General features: G+C 36.5%; 1 long non-coding RNA gene across 5 annotated transcripts in view; it reads left to right on the top strand.

Moving 5' to 3' along the window:
- The window catches only part of LOC150008709 (uncharacterized), a 196563-nt gene that overhangs the window by 157781 nt on the left and 22798 nt on the right, over positions 1 to 15984 (top strand). For all 5 annotated transcript variants that reach the window (XR_016511334.1, XR_016511335.1, XR_016511337.1 and 2 more), the window contains one exon: positions 3579 to 3710. This is a non-coding gene — a long non-coding RNA (uncharacterized LOC150008709). The remainder of the gene's footprint in view (positions 1 to 3578; positions 3711 to 15984) is intronic.

Genomic DNA, 15984 nt, shown 5'->3' with positions numbered 1-15984 from the left:
TTTGTGTGTGTCTGTGTGTAGTGTTTGGTCTCTAAGAGTATGTATATTAAATATGTAAATACTTACATATTTAGTATGTGTGTTTTAGTCCCAATTTGCTCCTTGATTGCTTGTATCAGTTTAAATTCACTTGTCTTTTTCAGTTTTTTAAATGTTGATCTGTGGTAGATTTACCAGCAAAAAAATTTTTTTTCTTTGGAAATTTATAGAACACATGGGCCTTAACTTGGTTTAATCATCTTAACCATATAGATAGTTTAGGTTTTATATATTGATAAAAAATAGGTAAAAATTATTCAGATCATATGTTTGTGAATGAAAACCATAGCAATTTAACTCTGGTTAGCAGGATTTTAAGAGATTATTTGGAGCTCTGATTTGAAATAGTTTTATCCAAATAGGAAAATTCTAGAAATGGCTGTAATGCTTCATTTAAAAGGTAGTAACTCTCAGATTAAAATTTTTAATTGTTGGATTTTACGAGTTAAAAAGTAAACTTTTTTCCCTGGCTAGTGTGGATCAGTGGATTGAGCACCAGCCTGCAAACTGAAAGGTCACTGGTTCGATTTCCAGTCAGGGCACATGCCTGGGTGGGGGGCATGCAGGAAGCAGCCAATAGATGTTTCTCTTGCACATGGGTGTTTCTCTCCCTTTCTTTCTCCCTCCCTTCCTCTCTCTCTAAAAATAAATTAATAAAATCTTAAAAAATAAAAAATAAAACCCTTGCTGGTGTGGCTCAGTGGATTGAGCATCAGCCTGCGAACCAAATGTTGCTGGTTCGATTCCCAGTCAGGGCACATAACTAGGTTGCATGTCAGGTCCCCAGTTGAGGGCGCAAGTGAGAGGCGACCACACAGTGATGTTTCTCTCCCTCTCTTTTTCCTTCCCCCTCTCTCTAAAAATGAATAAATAAATAAACAAATAAATAAAGTATTTATAAAAATATAAAATAAAAAATAAATTTGGAACTTCAAAAATTATTTTATTCACTTTTAGATTTTTAATCAATATAGTATTGATTTTATTAGGGACTAAATGCAGCGTTCTATGCATGGAATTTCTGTTTACTCTGTGACCATGTAACTACCTAACTATGCCCTGCCCCATTTTTTACCTAATGATCAACAGTTGTGCAACATTAATTAACATAATAATTTATTATTTTCAATAAGATTGTGTTTAGCTTCTGAAAATGACAGGTAGATATTTCTTTTTTTTCTATTTTTATTTTTGTTGACTGTGTCAGGTTAGTTTAGTTCAATACCACAACTATTTATTCACACCTATTATTTCCAGAAACAGTTAATATTAGGCATTATTCTGTTGAACATTAGTGAAAATATTTGTCTTTCATTTTACTATATGTGATCTGTTAAAAACTATTAACCTTCAGTAAATTAGTGATTGCCTTTTTATTTTTTGTTGAAATATTTTCAAAACCATTATCTTATGCAACTAAGTTCTTTTTTTTTTTTTTTTTTTTGGAGGTTTGCTTTTTTTCCTTCTCCCATAAGTGATGTTGGAATGCACATCTTTATATATAAAAACTTCATTTGCATTTTAGGTTATTTCCTTGAATAATTCTTAGGAGATGAATTACTGGTCAAAGAGAATGAACATTAACATTTGATATGTATTACCTCACATTGCTTTTCTGAAAAGTTTCACTAGCCCCAAATGTATATTCTCTTTTTCTTTTTTAAAAAAATATGCTCTAGTCCAAAGTGTTTCTGTTTTTTATTTTTTTTTCTTTCTCTGACAAAAAGTGAATTTCTTTTTGAATATACAGTTTGTCTACTTTGTTTAGTTAGTTGTTTAGTGTTAGTTTTTTGCTAATCAATTCTTGTTTAAATGATTCATTTGGCACTAATTTAGGAAGAGGCTGAGTAAGAGTGTAATGACTCATGGTTAAATTACCTGAGATTTAAAAAAAAAAGCTTTTAAAGTAATGTTTAAGTAATATTTGATATCAGTGGTAACTGGTCTGCCAATTTGACATAGTCTTATCTTGATTTTTGTGTTGTGAGGTCTCTTTGGGGCTAATTTCTATAGTAATATTTTTATAGGAATGTGAGATTCTTCTATTGTGAAATTAAAGTATTTGCATTATTGGCAATGTACATTGTAGAGAAACTTAGGGGTAAAAATCAGCTTATTTTATTTTGTAGTAAAATCAGAAATAGGAAAAATATGCTAACAAGGTAATATATAATAAGGGAAATGTTCCATGCAGAAGTTTGTTTTTCTTTTAATCCCTGAAATGACTATATGCTTTATTTATATGAGTAATGTAAGATACAAAAATGTTACTAGGAATATATCCACTTACAAAAATGAAAAACAAGATAAAATGAGTTTAAAATTTTAATAAATTCTTCTTTAAAGTGGTTTAAATCTTTAGATAATGTAAGATTTGAGATTTCAACAGAGATATTATATCTGTGTATGCTACTTCTGAGAATTACTTGGGTATTTTTCCCTCATTTAGCTGTATTTAGTACAGCTTCTAAAATAAGGAAATAAAAACTGGGTCTTGTATGATAGCTCTTTTATGGGTACAGAGAAATATAAGTTTCCTTAGTTATTTTTGAAGTCTCCATCTAGGCACACCAGTAATTTTATTTTTATTGTAGTATGTAGAGAACAAGGTCTAGCTGACACAGAGAGCATATGAAAGCAAAAGAGAGAAAACATAATTTTTGTTGTCATTAGATATTTTCATATTTTCTTTGTACATTGGGCATCTATTCATGTTTATTGTACTATGCAGATAGCAATGCCAGATTTCATTAAATTAATACCAAGTTAGCGAAAATGAAAAGCAGAATATTTTGCTGCTATTAGTATTTTTCTAGACTTTTGTCCTTTAAATACTTAACCTTTATGGCTAGAATTTCTTTTAGAATTGGAATGCTTTTGGAAGATGTTTTTTGTTTTAAGCCAGATTAGGCTGCTAACCTACATTTGGACCTATCACTTCACTATTTATTGGTAAATATGCTGTGGTACTAATACAGATGATACAAGCAGTTTTTATATTCAGCACTTTTACATTTTCTATTGAGTATATGTCAGGGAAGGTGCAGCTTTGGTGAGGGGTGGGAAGAAACAGATATATACAAGCAATCACCCTTTACATTGGTATTAGCATTGTTCAGTCTAGGAACTAAGAAAAATAAATCATAAAGTCCCACTGCTAGTTATATATTTTACTCTAACCCTATCAGACTTGATCATACTCTAGACTTGAATATACAATGACAGACAGGGAGTGTGGGTGTGGGGAATTGGAAAGATGAAATAGGAAAAGACATGGAGAAGATTAATACTCTTGGCTTTTGATATTAATTTGTGGAGTAAACTTATTTTTCTCTTAAGTCTTGAGCTTATGGTTGTAACTGAAATTAATTTAATCATTTAAGATTGGGTATCTTGTTTGTTAATGAGCATATTGATTAGCTCTATGTAGGTCATCATTGTAGTTTATAAATCTTAATGCCTTGTCACTTGTAAATATGCCTGATATTAAAAAAAATTGAATCAATTTCTCCTTGCTTTGATTTTTCTTTTCTCTCTAGGATTAATGGGAAAAACATGGACTTCACGATGAATTTCTTCTAAAATTTTGATTTACAATTTACTTTCTCAAGACTCATTTTGAACTATAGAGATCTTCTCCTATAATCTCCTCTAGAAGGACTTCAAAATTAGTAAGTTGACTTTTTGAATATTGGGAGGTATTTGAATGAGACTAATAGATATTATTATGTTGGCTGCTGCTAATGTATTAGGAATTATTCTTCAAAGAGTCCAGTTAAACACCAAGCCCAGTGTCATTTGGTGAGGGGTGAGGAGAGGCATATATACACAATCATTTATAAACCTGATGGGACTACCTGCCAGTTTTCATTTATTTTGACTTGAGTAAGCACCAGGATCAAATTAACTTAGAAAAAGTAATGCCAAGCTTAGGATTTTGACAAATATATAGTAGTGGATGTGTCATGGTTTTTTAAAAAATGGAATGTGAGATACAAGTCAAAGATGTTGTATGTTGTACCACACAGTGCCTATAGTTAACAGTACATTATTATGCACAAAATATGTTAAGAGGGTAGAACTCATATTAAGTTTTTTCACTGCAAAACAAAAAACACAGAAGAACACAAGGATGTTTTTGGAGATGGTAAATGTAGTTATTACAGTAGTTTGATTGTGGTGATAGTCTCATGGGTATATGCATATGTCCAAACTCATCAAAATGTGTACATTTAATGTGTGTAATTTTAAAATAGCCCTGGCTGGTTTAGCTCAGTGGATTGAGCGTCGGCCTGCGAGCTAAGTGTCGCTGGTTCGATCTTCCAGTCAGGGTACATCAGAGAAGGAAAACTCTGACTCCAAAAAAAAACCTCCGCTGCCTTGCGGCATACCTCTTCAGGGGAAAGGCTAAGGGAGTAAACCCCGACAGAAAATCCGGAGCCGGAGTCCCTAAGGCGGTTTGACGTTGTAGTCAACACCGGCAACTCCTGCGGCGCACCTGAAGCCAAGCTGTATTGACTCCGTCTTTCCCTTGGATCCTTCAGCTGCGAAGAGAGGGGGGGTCTGCTGCATGGGCAACAGCAGACCCTCCATATCACCCTGCCCAGGCTCTGTAGCTTCAGCGTCATCGCAAGATGTCGATTCAACACGGGAGGAGACAGATACTACCATGTCACTCCCGAGTCGGACTGCACAGCCATTCTCGGCGGTGCAGATAGACTCTTAAGAAGCTACACCATCGTCTCTCGAGACGGACGGCTGCCGACGACGAATTTTAAAATATATTAATTATACTTCAATAAAGCTAAAAAGGATGCTGATTATATTTTAAAGATAAATTCTACAGAATAAGAAAAAAAAAATTAAGAGATGAAATCCCAAAGCATTAAGAATTCTTTTTTTTAGCTTTTCAATTACAGTTGACATTCAATATTTTATATTAGTTTCAGGTGTACAGCATAGTGATTGAAAAGGTGAAAAGCTTAAGAAGTACAAATTATGAGTTATAAAATAATCATGGGGAAGTAAGTTATAACAGGGAATAATATTACAGAGACTAGATGATGTAGGAGGTGAAAGGCAATGGCTTCATGATTATTTGCTTCAGTCTGTTGACTTCATGATGAGTACTTGATACTGATGATGATGTTGGTGTTCTTGATATTTAAAGGAATGTCAAATATACTCTTGATAGTTTCTCATTAGAGAGCTTTTCTTCTGTTGAGACTACTGATTCACAGGGGAAAAAACTCTTTGAGGGCAATATACAAGCAAAAAAGAAATTTACGACACAGGAAGTGAAAGAGAAAGAGGAAGAGAGGTGGCAAAAAATGGCTAGATACTGAGACAGGAAACATGAAAGGAAAGATGAGGAGGGACAGGGCTCAGGCCTCAACCACCCGAAACCTTCCTTTTGCTTCCATCCTGGCCACTATCCTCCCACCATCCTCCAGCTATTACAAATCTTGCTCTAATTCCAGTGTTAATCCAGTTTCTCCAGCCTTTTGTCATCCATCCACAGGTACTCTGTGTTTACACTGTCACCATACCTATCATTGATCTTCTTACTTCCTCATTCCACTGTCAATAGCACTTGCTGAAAGCTTTCCTGTAATGTGAAATTCTCCTACTTAGTTAATTCAAACAGATTTACTGTCAATAAGTCAGTCTCACTTTATACCAGGCAGTGTTCTAGGCCCTGAAGATCCAGTCAATGAGATGGAGTCTCGATCCTTGTGAAACTTACATTGCAACAGATGAATAAATGTATATTTGATTTGTTATGGGGAAAAAAGTAGATGAAGGGGATAGAGAATAGCTGAGTACGCTACTTTAGAAAGGGTAGTCAAGAAAGTTTTCTATATGAAGGTAATACTTAGCAGGAATCTGAATGAAGCATGGGAAGAAACCATATGTTTCAGGGCAATGGGTACTTGGCAGTGGGATGAATCAAGTGCAAAGGCTTATGTTTGGTGTGTTCAAGGATCAGCAAGAAGCACAGTGGATGGAAGGGTAGAGTGGTAGGAAATGAGGTTAATACTTAAGTCATGAAAGGCTGATAGGCCACAATGAAGTCCCTGTATTTTATTTTAAATGTGATGGCAAGTCAACACTCAGAGAGTTGAGAGCAGAGAGGCAATATGGACTCACTTCAAACAAGAAATACTATATTAGATAAAAGCTGAGCTGCAGGGTATCAGGAGAATTCTTAGGCACTTACCCAGTTGCATTTATTAATATAAATACTGCAGTAGGAATGGGAAGTGGTTGTTCAAGGAAAGCTTGAACTGGATGGCACTACTGACAGTCTGTTTTACCTGTGGAAGAGTATGCAGTACCATTATAGAATAGGTGACTGTTTTCCTAGAAAGATTTTATTGATCAGCTATTTCAGAGGTCATTAGAAGTGAAGTCAGTGGTGGCTAATCAGCACGTATTTTTGTGGGCTTATTATGCATCACTGTGCTAGATACTTTTGTAAACGTTAGATAGTGTGGGTATTTGCAGGTATCTGTCCCCATTTTACAGGGAAAAACACTGAAACCCAGGGGTTTTATTGTGCGTAGCTGCTGAAAGCACTTGGTTAATTATCAGAATACATTCAAGTAGGCACTTTGCCTGAATTATTGGAGTAATTGCAGCAGTGTAGATCTAGGTATTAATCATGTTTAAGTAGGCAATGTGCTATTAAATTTCTAAGAATGTGTTAAAGAGGCAATTTAAAAGACCTCTATTTCAAAACACATACTTTTAATATTCTGGAAATTAAAGGATTATGTGGTCATTTTAGAAAAATTAGAAAATATAATTTTATACACACACACACACACACACATTGTGACAACCTCTCTACTTTCTGCTTGTTAATGCCTCAGACCTGTACTTTTTTCTAGTATAAGCCAATAAATTCTGGTGGTATTATTATTGTATTTATTTAAATAGTTGCAGAATGAATGAGTTTTACTTACTTTGTCCAGCGTTACCCATTACTTAGACTTGCTCTAAGACAATTTATTACTTGAAATGAGTTTGGGAAACTCAATAAATATGTTTGGTAACTGACTTTGTCTAGTAAAATTGTTACGGAGGTCATCATAGGAGCTTAGTTCTATAGTCTATTGACTGGTAGTGATTCAAAGCCTTATGCTCTGGTGGCCTCTCTGTAGAGCATATTACCAAATCCAATATTTATTTGGCATAATTCATCTATAGAAAGCAAACAAACAAACAAACAAACAAAAAGATTCCCCTTCCTTTGATAACCTCCTTGGGTACAATAGACTGTGGAAGTACATCTCAGTTTACAATGTCAGATAATCAAGGAGTGTATTTTTGTTATTTTCTTTTATAACTTAATTTCTAGTTTAAGCCCATATTCTGCAAAGATTGCTGAAATTTTAGTGTTAAAGAGGATTTCTTACCTTTTCGTAGGGCTGTGCTAATTCTTGGGTTGGGGTAGTGGGTCCTATTAGACGTCTTTATCTTTCCACTGTGGTGGCATCTGTAGAAATGTTTGTCCTTCATTTTGTTTCTGAGGTTAGATGGTCATCACACATTGCTACTGACTTATCCCTCATTCTCATCCACAAGGTTTTAGCTGGCAGAACAACTCTTCCTGCAAACTGTAATCTCTCTGTGGTCCCCATACCCCCCTAAGACGTGAGAATTCCCCAACAGTACCACTGTCTAAGCCTCTGTGGGGCTGGGTGGGGCCTGAGTGACTATGAGGCTAATGACCTTGTTTGCCTCTCACATTATCTATCCAATTCTGTGTGATTTTCCTGCCTCCCTGAGTCTGTTCCTAGGACATGGGATTCAGATTACCTCTGTTCTCTTGTAAAAATGGTGTATATCCATTCAGTTGTTCCTTTGACTCCAGTTTTCTTCCTTTCAGGGAATCCAAGTCTGGGGGTGAGAAAATCATTTTTAAAAAATGTTTTAAATCTGTGTTCTGCGCCAGATGTAAATCCATGGGCTGAATTTGACCCACAGAAGTGCTTTTTGTTTGGGAAGTATTTTAAAAATTGGGACATTTCAAATAAAAATTTGAATTTCCAGATTTGTTTTTTGGGAAAAATGATCTGGCAACAGTGGGACCAAATTTTCATATAGTAAAGCTCATCTGGAGCTGCATAATGGCTCCTTATAGGGTTTGCTCACTCTTGTCCATGCGTTCTTTTTTTGTTTTATATTAGTCACATGTCTGGCTTTGGTAACCTTATGTTCTGAGTCTTTTCCATTATTCTCTAGGCCCAGGATATTGAAATTCATAGGTGAGGAAAAAGACTCCTTATTTCTGCTTTCTGCTGTCACTGCTATTTTTTTAGGCAAGGTGAGCTCATCTACTGCTTGGGTAGAGGAAGAATCCAAGAACACTAGGGGAAAATATTGGCCAGTATTTCAAAAATATGAAATTACTACAAGATATTATCAGAATTTTTATTTTACTAATTTAAAAATGTTTTGTTAGGTTGATTTTTAAAATTCAGCTTTATTAATGTAAAAATAGCATAGTTTGCCAATTTTAAATGTATAATTTAAACTGTTTTCCAAAGTGATTATGTCATTTTATATTCGCATTAGTAACGTATGAAAGTTTAGTTCCTCCACAGTCTTATTGTTTGGTGTTATTATTATTTTAATTTTAGTCACTCTAGTGGATACATTGTCTCTAGTTTTATCTCTTTATGGTTTTCATTTGCATTTTCCTAGTGAATACTGATGCTGAGCATCTTTTCATTTGCTTATTTTCCACTTATTTGTATCTTCTTCAACTTTTTTCTTCAGTGTGTTATAATTTTTGGAGTACAGGTCTTTTACATCCTTGGTTAGGTTTATTCCTAGGTATTTTATTCTTTTGTAGCAATTGTGAATGGGATTGTTTTCTTTCTTTTTAAAATGAATTCAATCATTTTTTATTGTTATTCTATTACAGTTGTCCCAATCTTTACTCCGTTGCCTTCCTCTGCCCATCCCACATCCCCACTCCCAGTCAATTCCCACACTGTTGTCCATGTCTCTAGGTCATTCGTACATATTATTTGTCTAGCCCCTTCCCCTTATTTCCACCATTAGCCCCATCTCCCATCCCCTCTGGTCACTTTCAGTCTGTTCCGTTTCCGTACCTGTGGCTCTATTTTGTTCATTACTTTACTTTGTTCATTAGATTCCTCTAATAGGTGAGATCATATGGTATTTGTCTTTTACCAACTGGCTTATTTCACTTAGCATAGCATTCTCCAGTTACATCAATGCTGTCGTAAAAAGTAGGAGCTTCTTCTTTCTTCTGCTGTGTACTATCCCATTGAATAAATATTCCACAGTTTTTGATCCACTCATTTACTGATGGGCACTTACGCTGTTTCTAGCATTTGGCTATTGTAAATAGCAACACTATAAGCATAGGCGTGCATAAGTTCTTTTGAATTAGTGATTTGGGATTCTTAGGGTATAGTCAAAGAAGCAGAATCACTGAGTTAAAAGGCAGTTTTATTTTTAGTATTTTGAGGAAATTTCATATTGTTTTCCACAGTGGCTGCACCAGTCTGCATTCCTACCAACAGTGCACTAGGGTTCCTGTTTTTCCACATCCTCGCCAGCACTTGTTTGTTGGTTTATTAATGAAAGCTATTCTGACAGGTGTGAGGTGATATCTCAATGTGGTTTTAATTTGCACCTCTCTGATGGCTAGTGATTTTGAGCACCTTTTCATATGTTTCTGGGTCATCTGTATGTCCTCCTTGGAGAAGTGTCTATTCAGATCCTTTGTCCAATTTTTAATTGGGCTGTTTGTTTTCCTGGTGTTAAGTTGTATGGGTTCTATATATATTTTAGAGATCAAACCCTTGTCCAGGGTATCATTGCAACTATGTTTTCCCATACTGTTGGTTCCCTTTTCATTTTAATGATCGCTTTTTAGCCGTGCAGCTTTTTAATTTGATGTCCCTTTTGTTTATCCTTCCCTTTAGTTCCCTTGTCCTAGGAGATAAATCAGTGAAAATATTGCTTTGTGGGATATCTGAAATTTTACTGCCTATGTTTTCCTCAGGGACTTTTATGGTGTCATGACTTATAATTCAATCTTTTATCCATTTTGAGTTTATTCTGGTGTATGGTGTAAGTTGGTGGTCTAGTTTCATTTTTTTGACATGTACCAGTCCAGTTTTCCCAATCATTTACTGAAGAGGCTATCTTTACTCCATTGTATGCTTCTTCCCCCTTTGTCGGATATTAATTGACTGTAGAGACATGGGTTTATTTCTGGCCTCTCATTCTGTTCCATTGATCTATATATCTGTTCTAATGCCAGTACCAGACTGTTTTGATTACAGTAGCCTTGTAGTATAGTTTGACATTGGGTATTGTGATCCCTCCTACTTTGTTCTTCTTTCTTAAGATTTCGGAGACTATTTGGGATCTTTTTTGGTTCCATATAAATTCTTGAAATATTTGTTCTAAATCTGTGAAATATGTCATTGGTATTTGAATAGGGATTGATTTGACTTTATAGTTTGCTTTGGGTAGTATGGACATTTTAATGATATTAATTTTTCCAATCCATGAGCATGGTATAAGCTTCCATTTATTTGTATCTTCCTTAATTTCTGTCTTCAGTGTTGTATAATTTTCTGAGTATAGATCTTTTGCCTCTTTGGTTAAATTTATTCCTTGGTACTTTATCTTTCTTGTTCCTATAGTATATGGGAATTTTCCCTTAGTTTCTCTTTCTGATATTTCATTGTTGGTGTACAAAAATGCCTTGATTTCTGAATATCAACTTTGCCCAATTCACGTATTAGGTCATGTAGGTTTTTGGTGGAGTCTACAGGGTTTTCTTTGTGCACTATCATGTCATCTGTGAATAATGACAGTTTTACGTCCTCCTTTCCAATTTGGATGCCTTTTATTTCTCTTTCTTGTCTGATTGCTGTGGCTAGGACTTCCAGTACTATTTTGAATTAGAAAGTTGAAAGCAGACATCCTTGTCTTGTTCCTGATCTTAAGGGGGATGCTTGTAGTTTTTGCCTATTGAGTATAATGCTAGCAGTGGGTTTGTCATATACGGACTTTATTATGTTTAGTCATGTTCCCTCTAATCCCACTCTACAGAGAGTACTTTTTATCATAAATGAGTGCTGGATTTTATCAAATGCATTTTTTTCATTTATTGATCTCATGAAGTTTTTATCCTTCATTTTGTGTATGTGGTGAATCACATTTATTGATTTGTGAATGTTGTATCATCGTTCCATCCCTGGGATGAATCATACTCGATTGTGGTGGATGATCTTTTTCACGCATTGCTGTATTCAGTGTGCTAATATTTTGTTGAATATTGCTGGTTTGGCTCAGTGGATTGAGCGTCGGCCTGCGAGCTAAGTGTCGCTGGTTCGATCTTCCAGTCAGGGCACATCAGAGAAGGAAAACTCTGACTCCAAAAAACCTCCGCTGCCTTGCGGCATACCTCTTCAGGGGAAAGGCTAAGGGAGTAAACCCCGACAGAAAATCCAGAGCCGGAGTCCCTAAGGCGGTTTGACGTTGTAGTCAACACCGGCAACTCCTGCGGCGCACCTGAAGCCAAGCTGTATTGACTCCGTCTTTCCCTTGGACCCTTCAGCTGCGAAGAGAGGGGGGGGTCTGCTGCATGGGCAACAGCAGACCCTCCATATCACCCTGCCCAGGCTCTGTAGCTTCAGCTTCACTGGAGAGGACACTCCAGCATCATCGCAAGATGTCGATTCAACACGGGAGGAGACAGATACCGTGTCACTCCCGAGTCGAACTGCACAGCCATTCTCGGCGGTGCAGATAGACTCTTAAGAAGCTACACCATCGTCTCTCGAGGCTCTGTAGCTTCAGCTTCACTGGAGAGGACACTCCAGCGTCATTGCAAGATGTCGATTCAACACGGGAGGAGACAGATACCGTGTCACTCCCGAGTCGGACTGCACAACCATTCTCGGCGGTGCAGATAGACTCTTAAGAAGCTACACCATCGTCTCTCGAGACGGACGGCTGCCGATGAGTAACCTGGTAAACACCACTTTAACTATTTAAGTAATTAATCAAATTTAATATTTCCAATAATTGGACAAAGCAATATCATGTGCTTCCTGATACAATACACCAAGGATACAACATTGTTTATATTGTATAGTTGCCAACAATGTAATATTATATAATCTAAGTCTCTTTATGAGGACATATTAGACAAATTCAAATTGAGGAATTTTTACAAAGGAAATTACTGGTACTATTCATAAATATTAACGTTATGAAAGACAAAGAAAGGCAGATTCTGGACCAGAAAAACAAAAATTGTTGTAAAGGGCATTTGGGGAACAATTAGCAAAAATTAAATAAATTCTATAGATCGGATAATAGCATCGTATCTGTTAAATTTCTTGATTTTGATTACTGCGATAATGTAAGTGAATATCGTTGTTCTAGAGAAATCCTTACTGAACTATTTAGAGGTAATGGAACATGGTGTTTGTAACTTTCAACGAATTTAGAAAATAAAAGATATATATAGAGAGAGAGAGAAAGAAGAGGAGGAAAAAGAAGAGGGTAGGAAAAATGATAAAGCAGTTGTGGCAAAGTGTTAAGAATCTGGGTCAAGCACATACAGGAGTTCTTTATACTAAACTTGCAACATTTTTGTAAGTTTAAGATTATTTGAAAATAATTATTTATAGAAAAATTGATGATGTGCTGAAGTACCATCTATTTGGTATTCCCCCTTCACTCATGTTCGTCTAAAATGGACCCCTTATGGGCCCTGAATACAGTTTGAAAATCACTGCACTAAAGTGATCATTCCTTCCACTAAAGAAAGATGAGAACAAATAATTTTACATGTGATAATTGTTTTATATAGGGAAGGGAATACCTTATATTTTACTAGCCATAAGAAGAGAACAGATATTCTTTTAAATATTACCAATGTGCAGATATAGTTGGTAAATGTTGATATACACTTAAAAGAACATGTGAAGACTTCCGGCCAAGATGGAGGCTTAGACGGACGCGCTAGGTCTCCCTCTACAACTAGAGAGGAATACAACTACTTCAAAACAAAGGATAACTAGAAATTCCAGAAAATAAAACTACACGGAAGCCCAACATATGAAGTTATAAACCAGCGGCGCCCTTTGGGCAGGTAAAAGCGAAAGGGGGTGGAGCTGTTTGCGGTCGCACCTGGGACAGCGGCGGGGAGAACAACCCCGGCTGCAGTCGAACCCCCGGCAGCTCGCGACCCCAACGCTGGGGAAAGCAGCCACCACATCGCCTTGAACAGTGAGGCCCAGGGGGGCGGGAGGACGGATCCCGGTCTCCTAGCGGAATGACTGTGTGAATCCATCTTGGACCCCCGCCCCCAAAGAAAGCGCCACAGGGCTGCGAAATAGGTCGCGGACAGGCACTGGTCGCTGGATTGTGACGACTACACAGGCACTGCCCCCTACAGCTGGCCCAAGAAAACAAAACGCATCTGTCAAAATGAGGCAGACAACTATAGAAATCCTGGTGGCACAGCTCACCAGGCAACAGATGGAGAACCTGACAGATGAACAGATAAGAAACCTGTCAGATGCTCAGTTCTGGGCCATTGTTATCAGGTGGCTTACAGAATTCACAAAAGATCTGGAAAAAGATGAGAAAGAAGCAAAAAACACTCATAACGAAAGGAACAAAACCACATACGAGACAGATGGTGAGGAAAAAAAATCCAGAGTTCATTTCAACAAACTGGAATATGGAGAAGGAACAAGAAGTCAACCAATGCAGGGAGAGGAAATGGGAAGCAACGATGAGAGGATCAGAAACCTCTGGGACAGCTATAAAAGGCCCAACATAAGAATCATTGGTTTGCCAGAGAGCGAGGAAGATGAACTAGAACTTGAAAAATTGAGTGAAAATATAATAAAGGAGAACTTCCCAGACTTGGGGAAGGAAATAGACTTACAGGTCCAGGAAGCACAGAGAGTTCCAAAAAAACTGGACCCAGGGAGAGCCACTGCAAGACACATTATAATCAAAATGTCAAAAATTAAAGATAAAGAGAGAATCTTAAAAGCAGCAAGAGAGAAGAAAAGAATTATGTACAAAGGGGTCCCAATTAGACTGTCAGCTGACTTCTCAAGGGAGACCCTGCAGGCAAGAAGGGACTGGCAAGAAATATTCAAAGTAATGAAAATCCAAAACCTACAACCACGAATACTCTATCCAGCGAAATTGTCATTCAGAATAGAAGGACAGAGAAAGTGTTTCCAGGACAAAATAAAACTGAAAGAGTTCATTAGATCCAAACCACTGTTATATGAGATGTTAAAGGGACTGGTTTAGAAAAAGGAGGATCAAGACAATGAAATCTAAAATGAAAACTGCATCACAAGAAACAACAGAAGCTAGGGAATTGAAACAAAGGCAAACTAAACAGGCAACGAGAGTGGAAAAAGTACTATAGGTACGGAGAACATATTGGGGGGAGGTCAACAGGGAGGGGGAATGGGGAGAGGGAGGGAGATGATATAGGAATTAAGGATCATGGTAGGAGGGAATGGAATAGACAGACAGAGGTTGAGAAGAACTGTATGCACAACTAATGGACATGATCTAAAAGGGGGGGACAACTGGAGGGAGAGGGGCCACCGGGTGGAGGGGAACAGAGGGAAGGGAAATTGGCACAAATGTAATATTATAATCAATAAAACACATTAAAAAAATAAAAAATAAAAAAAAAATAAAAGAACATGTGAAAAAAAATTGGCACCAGGGCAAAGTCTGTATATGGCTGTAGGGCTCATGAAATTCTAAGAGCAGACTGCCTGTGTGTAGTATGAAGAAACTTATTTAGGTATCTGCAGAGAACTTACTTCGTATTTAGGTTTATTTGTGCACTAGTATGAGGTATAGAAAGGAGTAAAGTGTGGAAATTTAAGTTTATAATCATGGTAAGGGTGGTGGCTGCTATTACTAGAATGACAAAGTCATAGTGAACTTTAAAAGAGGACAGATGATGAAAGAAAATGATGCAGGATTGATAAGAGAGCAGTCAAAGGAACAATGTTAAAGGCATCATACTTTAGCCACTTCAGCAGTTATAGTCAATGCTATCAATGCACTTTTGGAAATGGCACTGATAATGTAAGAGAGGAACTCAGCCTGAGCTGGGTGTCATTTCCTTGTGTTTCCTAGAGTTAAGAGCACGATTCCTATGCAGCATAGTACTTCAAGAAGAACAGAATTTGAAAGTGTAGAAAACATTATGGAATACTGAAGTGATGAAATTATTATAAGCATGTGAACAGCATATAGGTTGTTTTATTTCAGCTGCAAGGGAATTCTAGTGTCCTTAAAGGGAAAAACAAACAACAAATGGGGAAACTCTTCTTTTGATCTAATTTGTGAGCTAAATACTAACATTTATAAGTGATGAGATATAACAAAGGTGGGGAAGTTAGTATATAAGACGTGAAAGAACATTGTTTTCAGAGCTGCCACAGTATATCAGAAATTATAGGGGTAGCAATGGTATAGAGAGCAGATAAAGAATAAAAATAAATGTCATTAAAATCAAATAATGCATATATCAAGATGAAGAAGAGCAGTACTGCTTGCAATGTACTAATGATTTTATGTACAGAAATGTGGCTTCTTGGCAGTTTGGAAAATCAATGAAAGATGACTTCTCGTGGACAAAGGTAATATAGGAGTAAAAAGCAAAATTGCTATTAAAACGATCCTTTCTTAGAGATTAAGAAAACTATAACTTAAAAATAAGAGATGCTAAATTGAAAATGATTTGTAATTTTAACATTTGTAGGCATGGTGTGAAAGTAGGTAGAACTAAATCAAGGAGGAAAGCATGTTGACAAAAGAACTGTAATTGTAGGACATATATAGACAGGGTGCTTTGTAAAGTTGTGCCACAGCACAATGATA

The sequence above is a fragment of the Furipterus horrens genome, unplaced genomic scaffold (assembly GCF_987537825.1).
Source record: "Furipterus horrens unplaced genomic scaffold, mFurHor1.1.pri manual_scaffold_5, whole genome shotgun sequence".
NCBI lineage: Eukaryota > Metazoa > Chordata > Mammalia > Chiroptera > Furipteridae > Furipterus > Furipterus horrens.
Note: the sequence above shows the minus strand (reverse complement) of the source record. Positions and strands in the feature narration are given on the sequence as shown.